Consider the following 8,495-nt stretch of genomic DNA (forward strand, 5'->3'; position numbering starts at 1 on the left):
GCCACACTATTCCTGATACAGGCCAGGAGGCTGTTGGCCTTCTTGGCCACCTGGGCACACCGCCGGCTCATATTCAGCCGGCTGTCAGCCAGCACCCCCAGGTCCTTTTCTGGCGGGCAGCTCTCCAGCCACTCCTCCCCAAGCCTGTAGCGTTGCATGGGGTTGTTGTGGCCCAAGTGCAGGACCCAGCACTTGGCTTTATTAAACCTCAGACAGCTGATCGCGGCCCATCAATCCAGCCTGTCCAGATCCCTCTACAGAGCCCTCAAACCCCTCATCCAGATCATCCATAAAGATATTGAACAAGACTGGCCCCAGAACCGAGCCCTGGGGAACACCGCTTGAGACCAGCCGGCAGCCCTATTTAACACTATTCACCACAACTCTCTGGGCTCGGTCATCCAGCAAGTTCCTCACCCAGCGAAGAGTAAACCTAAGTCACGAGCCGCCAGTTTCTCCAGGTGAATGCTGTGGGAGATGCTGTCAAAGGCTTTGCTAAAGTCCAGGTAGACAACATCCACAGCCTTTCCCTCATCCACTAGGCGGGTCACCTGGTCATAGAAGGAGATCAGGTTGGTCAAGCAGGACCTGCCTTTCATGAATCCGTGCTGGCTGGGCCTGATCCCTTGGTTGTCCTGCAGGTGCCCTGTGAGCACTCTCAAGACCAACCGCTCCATAATCTTCCCCGGTACAGAGGTCAGGCTGACAGGCCTGTAGTTCCCAGGATCCTCCTTCCGGCCTTTCTTGTAGACGGGCGTCACATTGGCAAGCCTCCAGTCTTCTGGGACCTCCCCTGTTAACCAGGACTGCTGATAAATGATGGAGAGTGGTTTGGCAAGCTCCTCAGCCAGCTCCCTGAATACTCTTGGGTGGATCCCGTCAGGGCCCATAGACTTAACAGGTCCTTAACTGTTTCCTGCTGGATTATGAGTGGGTTATGGTGCTCTCCATCCCCGTCTTCCAGCTCACGGGGCTGAATACCCTGCGGATACCTGGACTGGCTACTAAAGACTGAGGCATAGGTGGCATTAAGTACGTCAACCTTGTCCTCATCCTTGGAGACAATGTTACCTGCCATATCCAGTAAGGGATGGAGATTCTCCTTGCCTCTCTTTTTGTTGTTAATGTATTTGTAAAAGCATTTTTTGTTATCCTCTACAACCGTGGCCAGATTGAGTTCTAGCTGGGCTTTCACCTTTCTAATTTTGTCCCTGCTTGACCTAACGAGATCCTTGTACTCTTCTTGAGTTGCCTGCCCCTTCTTCCAACAGTGATCAACTCTCCTCTTTTCCCTGAGTCCCAGCAAAAGCTCCCTGTTTAGCCAGGCCGGTCGCCTTCCCCGCCAGCTCTTCTTACGGCACATGGGGACCGCCTGCTCCTGCGCCTTTAAGATTTCCTTCTTGAAGACTGTCCGGCCTTCCTGGACCCCTTTGCCCTTCAGGACTGTCTCCTAAGGGACTCTCTCAACCAATGAACTGAACGAGGTGACGAGACTGACGTAGTAAGACCTACGTCACCGCGGAGGGTGGTGTCAGGAGAAAAGGCGAGGCCAGGGCACGAGCCGCTCAGGGAGGTTGGGTGGGGGTGGCGGAGGCGTGGCGGTGCCCTCTCCCAGCGGGGTGCGGGAGCGGGCGCGGAGGGGCCGCGTCAGTCACGCCGCCGGTCAGGCCTCCCCCAGCCCCGGCCAGGTTGGGGGCAGGCGTGGGCCCGGAGGCCGGCGGGGCTGCGGAGGCCAGGCGGGCCATGCGCTGCTGCGCATGCGCAGAGCGGCGGCTGGGCGCACAAACAAGGGGCGGTGCCGTCGTCGTCCCCGAGAGGGGCGGCTTCTGAGGTGGACTGCTGGTGTCGCTGCCCGCCCCGCAACGGGAGTGCGGCGTTCTCCGCGTCGTGCACGTCCCCTTCGCCCGGCGGCCTGGGAGGGTAGCCCTGCCCCGCCGCCCGGGGGTGAGGATGTGGGAACGGTGCTGTCGGGGAGCCGCGGTGGGGCCGGGGCGCAGAAGAGGACGCGCGGCCTGACGGAGGCCACGGGTCTACTGCCGCCGGACGGCTTCCTCCCGCGGCCTGTCCCCGCGGCCTCCCGGGCCGTCTTCCCTGGCGGGGAACCCGGGACTGCCGGCAGAGCGGGGCGGGGGACGGCCGGCCGCCGTGTGCCAGCGCTTGCCGAGGTTCCCGGTCGCCGGGACTGCGCGGCGGAGGCCGGAGCCGCTGGGGGTCCGGGGGGCGCGGAGCGCTGCACGAACGCGATTTTTTCGGGGCGGCTCTAATCTGCCTACGTGTCTCCTGCCCCAAGGCTAATGGCCTGGCCTTAGTGCTCCCCTTGCCGCGGTCAGCGCGTTTCGTAGGTGCTGTCTACCTTTGTCTTTCCTGATCCGGCGCAGATGCGTATATGGATTGAGGAGAGCGTCCTGAGCCTGGCGTTGAGCACTGAAGTTTATTCCAAGCCTGAAGAAGGGCTTGTGTACTTTACTCCTAAGACTGCCGTTAGTCAGAGAAACTTTGTGCAGTAAGGATTTTACAGTCTCGGTTGCATCCATGAATGCACGCTTTGGAAGTGGGCAACGGTAGTGAAACAAAAACCCTTGAGGTTTTCTAGCGTACAGTTTGCTACTTGCAGGCTGTAGCAGCTAACTGCATAGTACTCTTGCAGTACTTCATGCTGTGTAGCTTATATTAGGTTGCTTAATTGGATCAGTTGCCCCTAAAGGCTTAGAGATACTAGGATGGTTTTGCTTATTTCTGTTCCGTTTATTTTGATACCGGTTAGAGAGTATAATGGACATGTTTACATCGTACGCTTACAGGCATTAAATGTTTTAAGACGTGCTTTTGGATAAAGTGTGAAACATTCTCGGTCTTAAGTGTTTATCTCAGTATTTAAATATAAGCTACAACGGCGGAGAACTGATTATTAGTACATCCTAGAGAAATGAGTAGAGCATGGAAAAGGATCCTGTTGTCTGCCAATACTAGATGCTGTCTAGTGCTGTATTGCTGAGCTTGTCCAATATGAATATCTGGTTATTAATAATGCAAATCGGACTATTGAGGGAAACTGGTTTCTGAGGAAAGATCTTTCAGACCTGATGTAATAATCATATTCTCATGACTCATTTTCTAATGCTGAGTAGTAAATGCTGATACAACTAACGATGATGGCACTGTGGGCAGTATGTGAGCTACGCATTTGTTCAGTTGAGCAAGTAGATTCTTCAGCTGTGGGCCTGACTGTTGATGTGTTGGAGCACTCATGAAAATTGGTAATCATTGACAGACAGTTTTTTCAGTGTGGTGTGAATAATACTGTTTTCTGTTCAGAGGAGCAATAAGAAGCATCTGCAGATGAACAAAAAATCTTCAGGAGCTGAAGATGTCAGGATAGGGTTGTCTGATGTTGGTGATAGTATAATGCTATTGATGGAGTTTTGTTCTTCTGAAGAAATCATGTTGATCTAACAGAATGTTGCTCTGTAAGCAAGACAGTTTAGGTTTTTGCAGTGTGCTAGGTAAGCGTTTCCTTACGTGTCTGAAAACTTCTGTAACTTTTATCTTCAACCCCTGATTCAGCCAGTAAATGTGCAGTGGCAGCAGCTGCTGCAGTTTTCGGGTTGGATAATATGTTGTCTTGCTTAGCAAGAATCATTTAAGTTTTTCACAAAGCATTTGCTCAGTTGTCATGAACTTCCTTGTTAAATTGATTGCTGATGAACTCCATGGGCAGTTGTACCCTTAACCTTTTTTTGTCTGTAGGGCCTCAAGCCTATGGGTAGGTGTATGGTGTAAGGATTTGGAGCAGGGGAGGTGGAAGGAGAAAGCTGGTAATTAAACAGTGAAATACCCTTAAGGTTGGAGAAGAGGCATCTTCTTGTGCTTGATACAACACTTCAGTTCTATAGCACTGTGAACTTAGATGGTTCTTAATGGTTGTGTTTCTGTCAGAGGCTTTGTTCTTGTTATGGAAGTTGCTGGGTGGTAAGCTGGCAAAAACTACCTCAGTCCTGTTGTGAGGGGAAAAAAGCTTCAATACAGCTTTCTGCTCAGACTAAATATAATGATTAAACATAGTGATGGAATTGAAATAATGTAACTTTGCAGTGAGCAAAAAGATGTCCCTGATAACGTAAAATTAAGATGACCACTGTGGTCAGCTTTCTGGAGTGAAGACCTGTGCATATATGTGTGTGTTTCTTTATCTCTAAACCCGATCTCGTGTTGTTTTAACATGCTACATGTAAAAGCTGGTCTGGATTCTGCAGTGATAATTAGCTGTGACTAGCTGGAGATCTGGTAATGCCTGTATATATTAATACTACAAAGAGTGTTTTTCAGTCATTGTTAAAATCAAAAGACAGCTTTTTATCAGATATTAAACTGGTTAACTGGTAATAATTAACTTACCCACTTTATTTTACAAATTATCACCACTGAAAAGTACTACCTATCTCCATTTAGAGAGACTGTATTTGGAAAAAAGAAAAAAAGACAATCCATCCTGTAAATTTGCCATTCTCAATCCTAGCAGACTTGTGTTATCTTCTCCTATAAGTAAGAGTGTGTTGAGAAGTCCCTAGTGGAATGTTGTTTTTGAACTCTGGAATGTGTGCTTATTATATTAAAGTTATTTATAAAACATATAAAAGAAGTGGCCTGTAAAGAGTTTTTTAAATGCAGTGGCACACTTGCACTTGCTGCACAGTCATCCAGATCACAGTATTTGCTTCACTTGGATAACAGTTTTTATGTAGTAGAATTACTGCTTCTGTTTCTTAAGACACTGTATTTATGCAATTCAAAGTGCAGTATTAGGAGTTCACTAGAGACCAAGCCTTGTCTGACTGGGCAAATAATGTAAGCAAACCTTTGCTGTTCTCTTTTGTTCCATTTAAGCTTGCCTCTTGGAGGCCTCAGAGCGTGAAGAAGGGCATTTCACCAGGCATCAGTGTGACCTAAATATTAACCGTTCAGAATCCTTCCTGAGATTGCCGCAGAATAGCTCACTTCAGTACTGTGCATGTTGGCTGTTCTAGGTACTGGCTTCCTGGATTCACCATGGTGACTACTGCCTGGCATAGTAATTGCATGTTGTTAAGTTTTCCACTAAATAAACTGGGCTAAGATAATAAAGAATGCTGATCTTGAAATCAGGGCACAAATAAAAGATTTGAAAGATAAACTGAAGGTGAGCGTGTTAGAAATGTACCAAATGTTTACCTAGAGAAATGGCAAGTTATTCTTGGTGTGCTTTTTTTGTAATAGGTCAACAAAAAGTAGTGTTCTGTCTTGAAGCTAAAGAATACTCAATCAACAAAATGAAGACTGACTGTTAACTGGGGAAAAAAAATGGATCTTTGCCAACCCATGTACTTGGAAACTTTTGTGACATTGGTGTATTCTGTTCTTCAAGTGAGATTAGCTGCAGCTTAAAGAAGTGAGGTGTACGTAAGGACAAATGATGTGATGTGAATCGATGACCTTGTAACAGTCTAAAATGTGACCTGTGTCTCTCCATTAATATGTCATCTTTGGTGTATTTCTGGCTGAAGAAGTATTAAGTGAGCATCCCAGCAATTCTCTTGACATCAGGCCTTGTAGTTTACTTGTTTAGTAGACAATCACATGTCTTAAAGAAATAACAGACCTAATTAGCTCAATTCTGCACAGTAATGTGTGAAAGCAAATCTCAAAAACTAAATATGAAAGGTGGTGTGCTTTTTTCTAACAGCTTCTGGTGTCATTGAGATACCTGAACAAAATTAATTTCAGAGGACATTTTTAAGTCTAATTTATTGGTAATAGATCTTTGTTTCCTTCATTAACAATTATGGGTTTTTAAAGAAACATTTATTCTATATACATATAATATATATATACACACATATATTCTATAAACATATTATAAAGAAACACAATTCTGATTGCAGTAAATTGGAAGTTTAACTTGTAGGGCTGTAACTCTCTGAACAGTGTTTCATGTAGATAATTAAGAATGAAGCAGCCAGATTTACAGATCCCTGCCTGGACCTTGGGCTACGTTAGTGTTTGTTTCACTTTGGAGACCTGGTTTTTGGTGGAAAATCAGCAAAAACCTAACTTTGTTCCCCCTGTAAAGTACAGACCTTTCTGTCTTTTTCGCTCCTTGATGTGGCTTCTTGTGGGATGAGGCAAGAGTGGGTGCCAGTACAAACGAAGGCGTGAGGAATGTGTGACTGCAGTGTGGTGAGGTGCCTGTGACCACCACCCTTTTTGGTCACAGCTGTTAGTCTGCACATTAGTTGTAACTTAAGTTGTACCTGAGTAGTTAGGCTGTATAATATGTCCCTACAGAGAATAAAAATCAGCATTATGTATTTCTTGTTCCCCAATTTTCTCATAGTCCTTCAATATTTCTAGTTTATATGATCTGTTAGACTAATTTTTGACCATCAGTTTTGTTGCTGTCCACATTATATGCTTTAAGGATGGATTCTGTGCTTTAATGTCTCTTAATGAATCGCCAAAAACTGTTAACCTTGTAAGGCTCTTAGCTGAAATAACTTCAAGTTGTCATCTCCCACTTGCCAGGAGGTTGTGAAGAGAGTTGATTGTTACAGGCAAGAACTGTATTCAAATGAGCATAAGAGAAATGGCATTAAGTACATACTTGTTGCTATTTGATGCTCGTTAGATAGCCGTGTCAGGCTTGACTTAATAGTGCAGCATGATGAAGACCATTGAAGGGACTGATTCATGGCCATGGATATCAGTGCAGTGGTATATTCAGATTGTTTCTTTTTTGCTTATATATGGGCACAAAGTGCTGCATTAAGTTATAGGGCATACTATTTGTTTCATCTTACTTGTGCTTTTTGAGTGTCTATTTGAACTATACATTAGCTTAAAAATGTATTCTTGTCACATGCATATTAATGTGGTAGTAAGTGAATGCACCTGATCTGAACAATGCAGTGAGAGGAAACCTTACACCTCAGTGGAGTAAGTAAGGCATAGAATCTAGATCTGTAGCTGCAGTGTGGTTAAGTGATATGAGAGGATTTAAGTATTTGTTTGGGCTCTAAGCTTTGAGAAGAGACAGTACTGGATGTTCAAAGTACATTGAATGGGTAGGGTGTGAAGTCGGCCAATGCAGAGACTAAATGCACTGTTATGAGCAGAAGGAAAACTAGGCAGACCTCCGCAGGTCTAGTTTCCAGACATTAGACTAAAGGGATCTGAGTCCCTTCAGTTTACTTAAGGGAAGTGTAAATAACATCTTGATTATATGTTATAAGTAATTGCACAGTATGTGTATTCAGACATGAAAACGATGTGGAATTAGAAAGCACTTCAGAGATACCAAAACGGCATAATGCTGAGTGTCTGGAAATATTCATTAAAGAAATGGGTTGTTTTGCAATAGGGAAGGTGAATAATAAATAGCTTTCTGATTAGTTGGCAAGTCTCTAAAAAGATTTTTTTTTTTTTAATTATTTTGTTTGGGTCTCAGAGAAAGTTAATGAGTTAATTGTTTTTGTGTTTGGAGTAGAATAGAGGTGTTGAGCTGAATTGCCATTCTGCATATTATTTTTTTTTTCCTGGCCTTGGAGGAAGGTTTAAGAAGAAGGTTTAAAGGCAGTTCATTGGGCATCGTAGGGGAGGAGTACAGACCTCAACCTGCTTAAAGGCATTGCAGCTCTGTGTTTAGACGGCTGTGTCACACTTAAGTGCTTTAGCTAGTTAGCTGCTTTATAGTCCTGATATATTTTAGGTTTTAGCCTGTGTTTAGTCTTATCTGGATCATTTGGTCATGGCTGAAAGTAAATTGAGGTTGATTGGTTGTATAGCTTGGGAGGTAAGTGTCATATTCACATGCTTTGTTTTGGACTGGTTGTAAAGTTTGAACTCCTAAAGGAGGCTTTTTTCTTGCTGGCACTTCTGCCAACAGAACTATGCTTTTCGTGCTTCCTACTGCAGTTTAAAGCCTGAAATGTCTGGGGTTACATGAGCATCATTTATTTAAACAGTTCATTTGGGTTGCAAGGGTAGTGGTAGCCTGTTTTGGTTTTTTGTCTGAGCTGCATGGCATAAAATATATAGGGGGTCAAACCAGAACATCCTAGTATCCCTTCTGGTTTTAAACTTCCTGACATTATAGTGCCGTAGTATCTGCTTTCAGATGCATTTGGTTTTAATAAGGCAGCCTCAATTTCCTGATTTAAGGTGAATTTTGGAGCATTTTGTGAATAGTGTACTATTCACTAATAGAGTATACTGTAGAGCGTATTCAGAGTACATAGAGCCTGACAGTCTGCAGCCCTGTTTGTACTTAACATTTTCTTTATGAGGAGAGAGAAAAAAAGTTTTATTAAAATGACAAAAATATTTCATTGCAGTTGTCATCTTGTCATGGTTTCAGCTGGGATAGAGTTAATCTTCTTCCTGGCACAGTACTGTGTTTTGAATTTGGGATTAAAATGCTGACAATGCTGTTTTCAGCTATTGCTGAGCAGTGAAGGACTGCC

Source organism: Phaethon aethereus, assembly GCF_964289735.1.
Source record: "Phaethon aethereus genome assembly, chromosome: Z".
NCBI classification, from domain to species: domain Eukaryota; kingdom Metazoa; phylum Chordata; class Aves; order Phaethontiformes; family Phaethontidae; genus Phaethon; species Phaethon aethereus.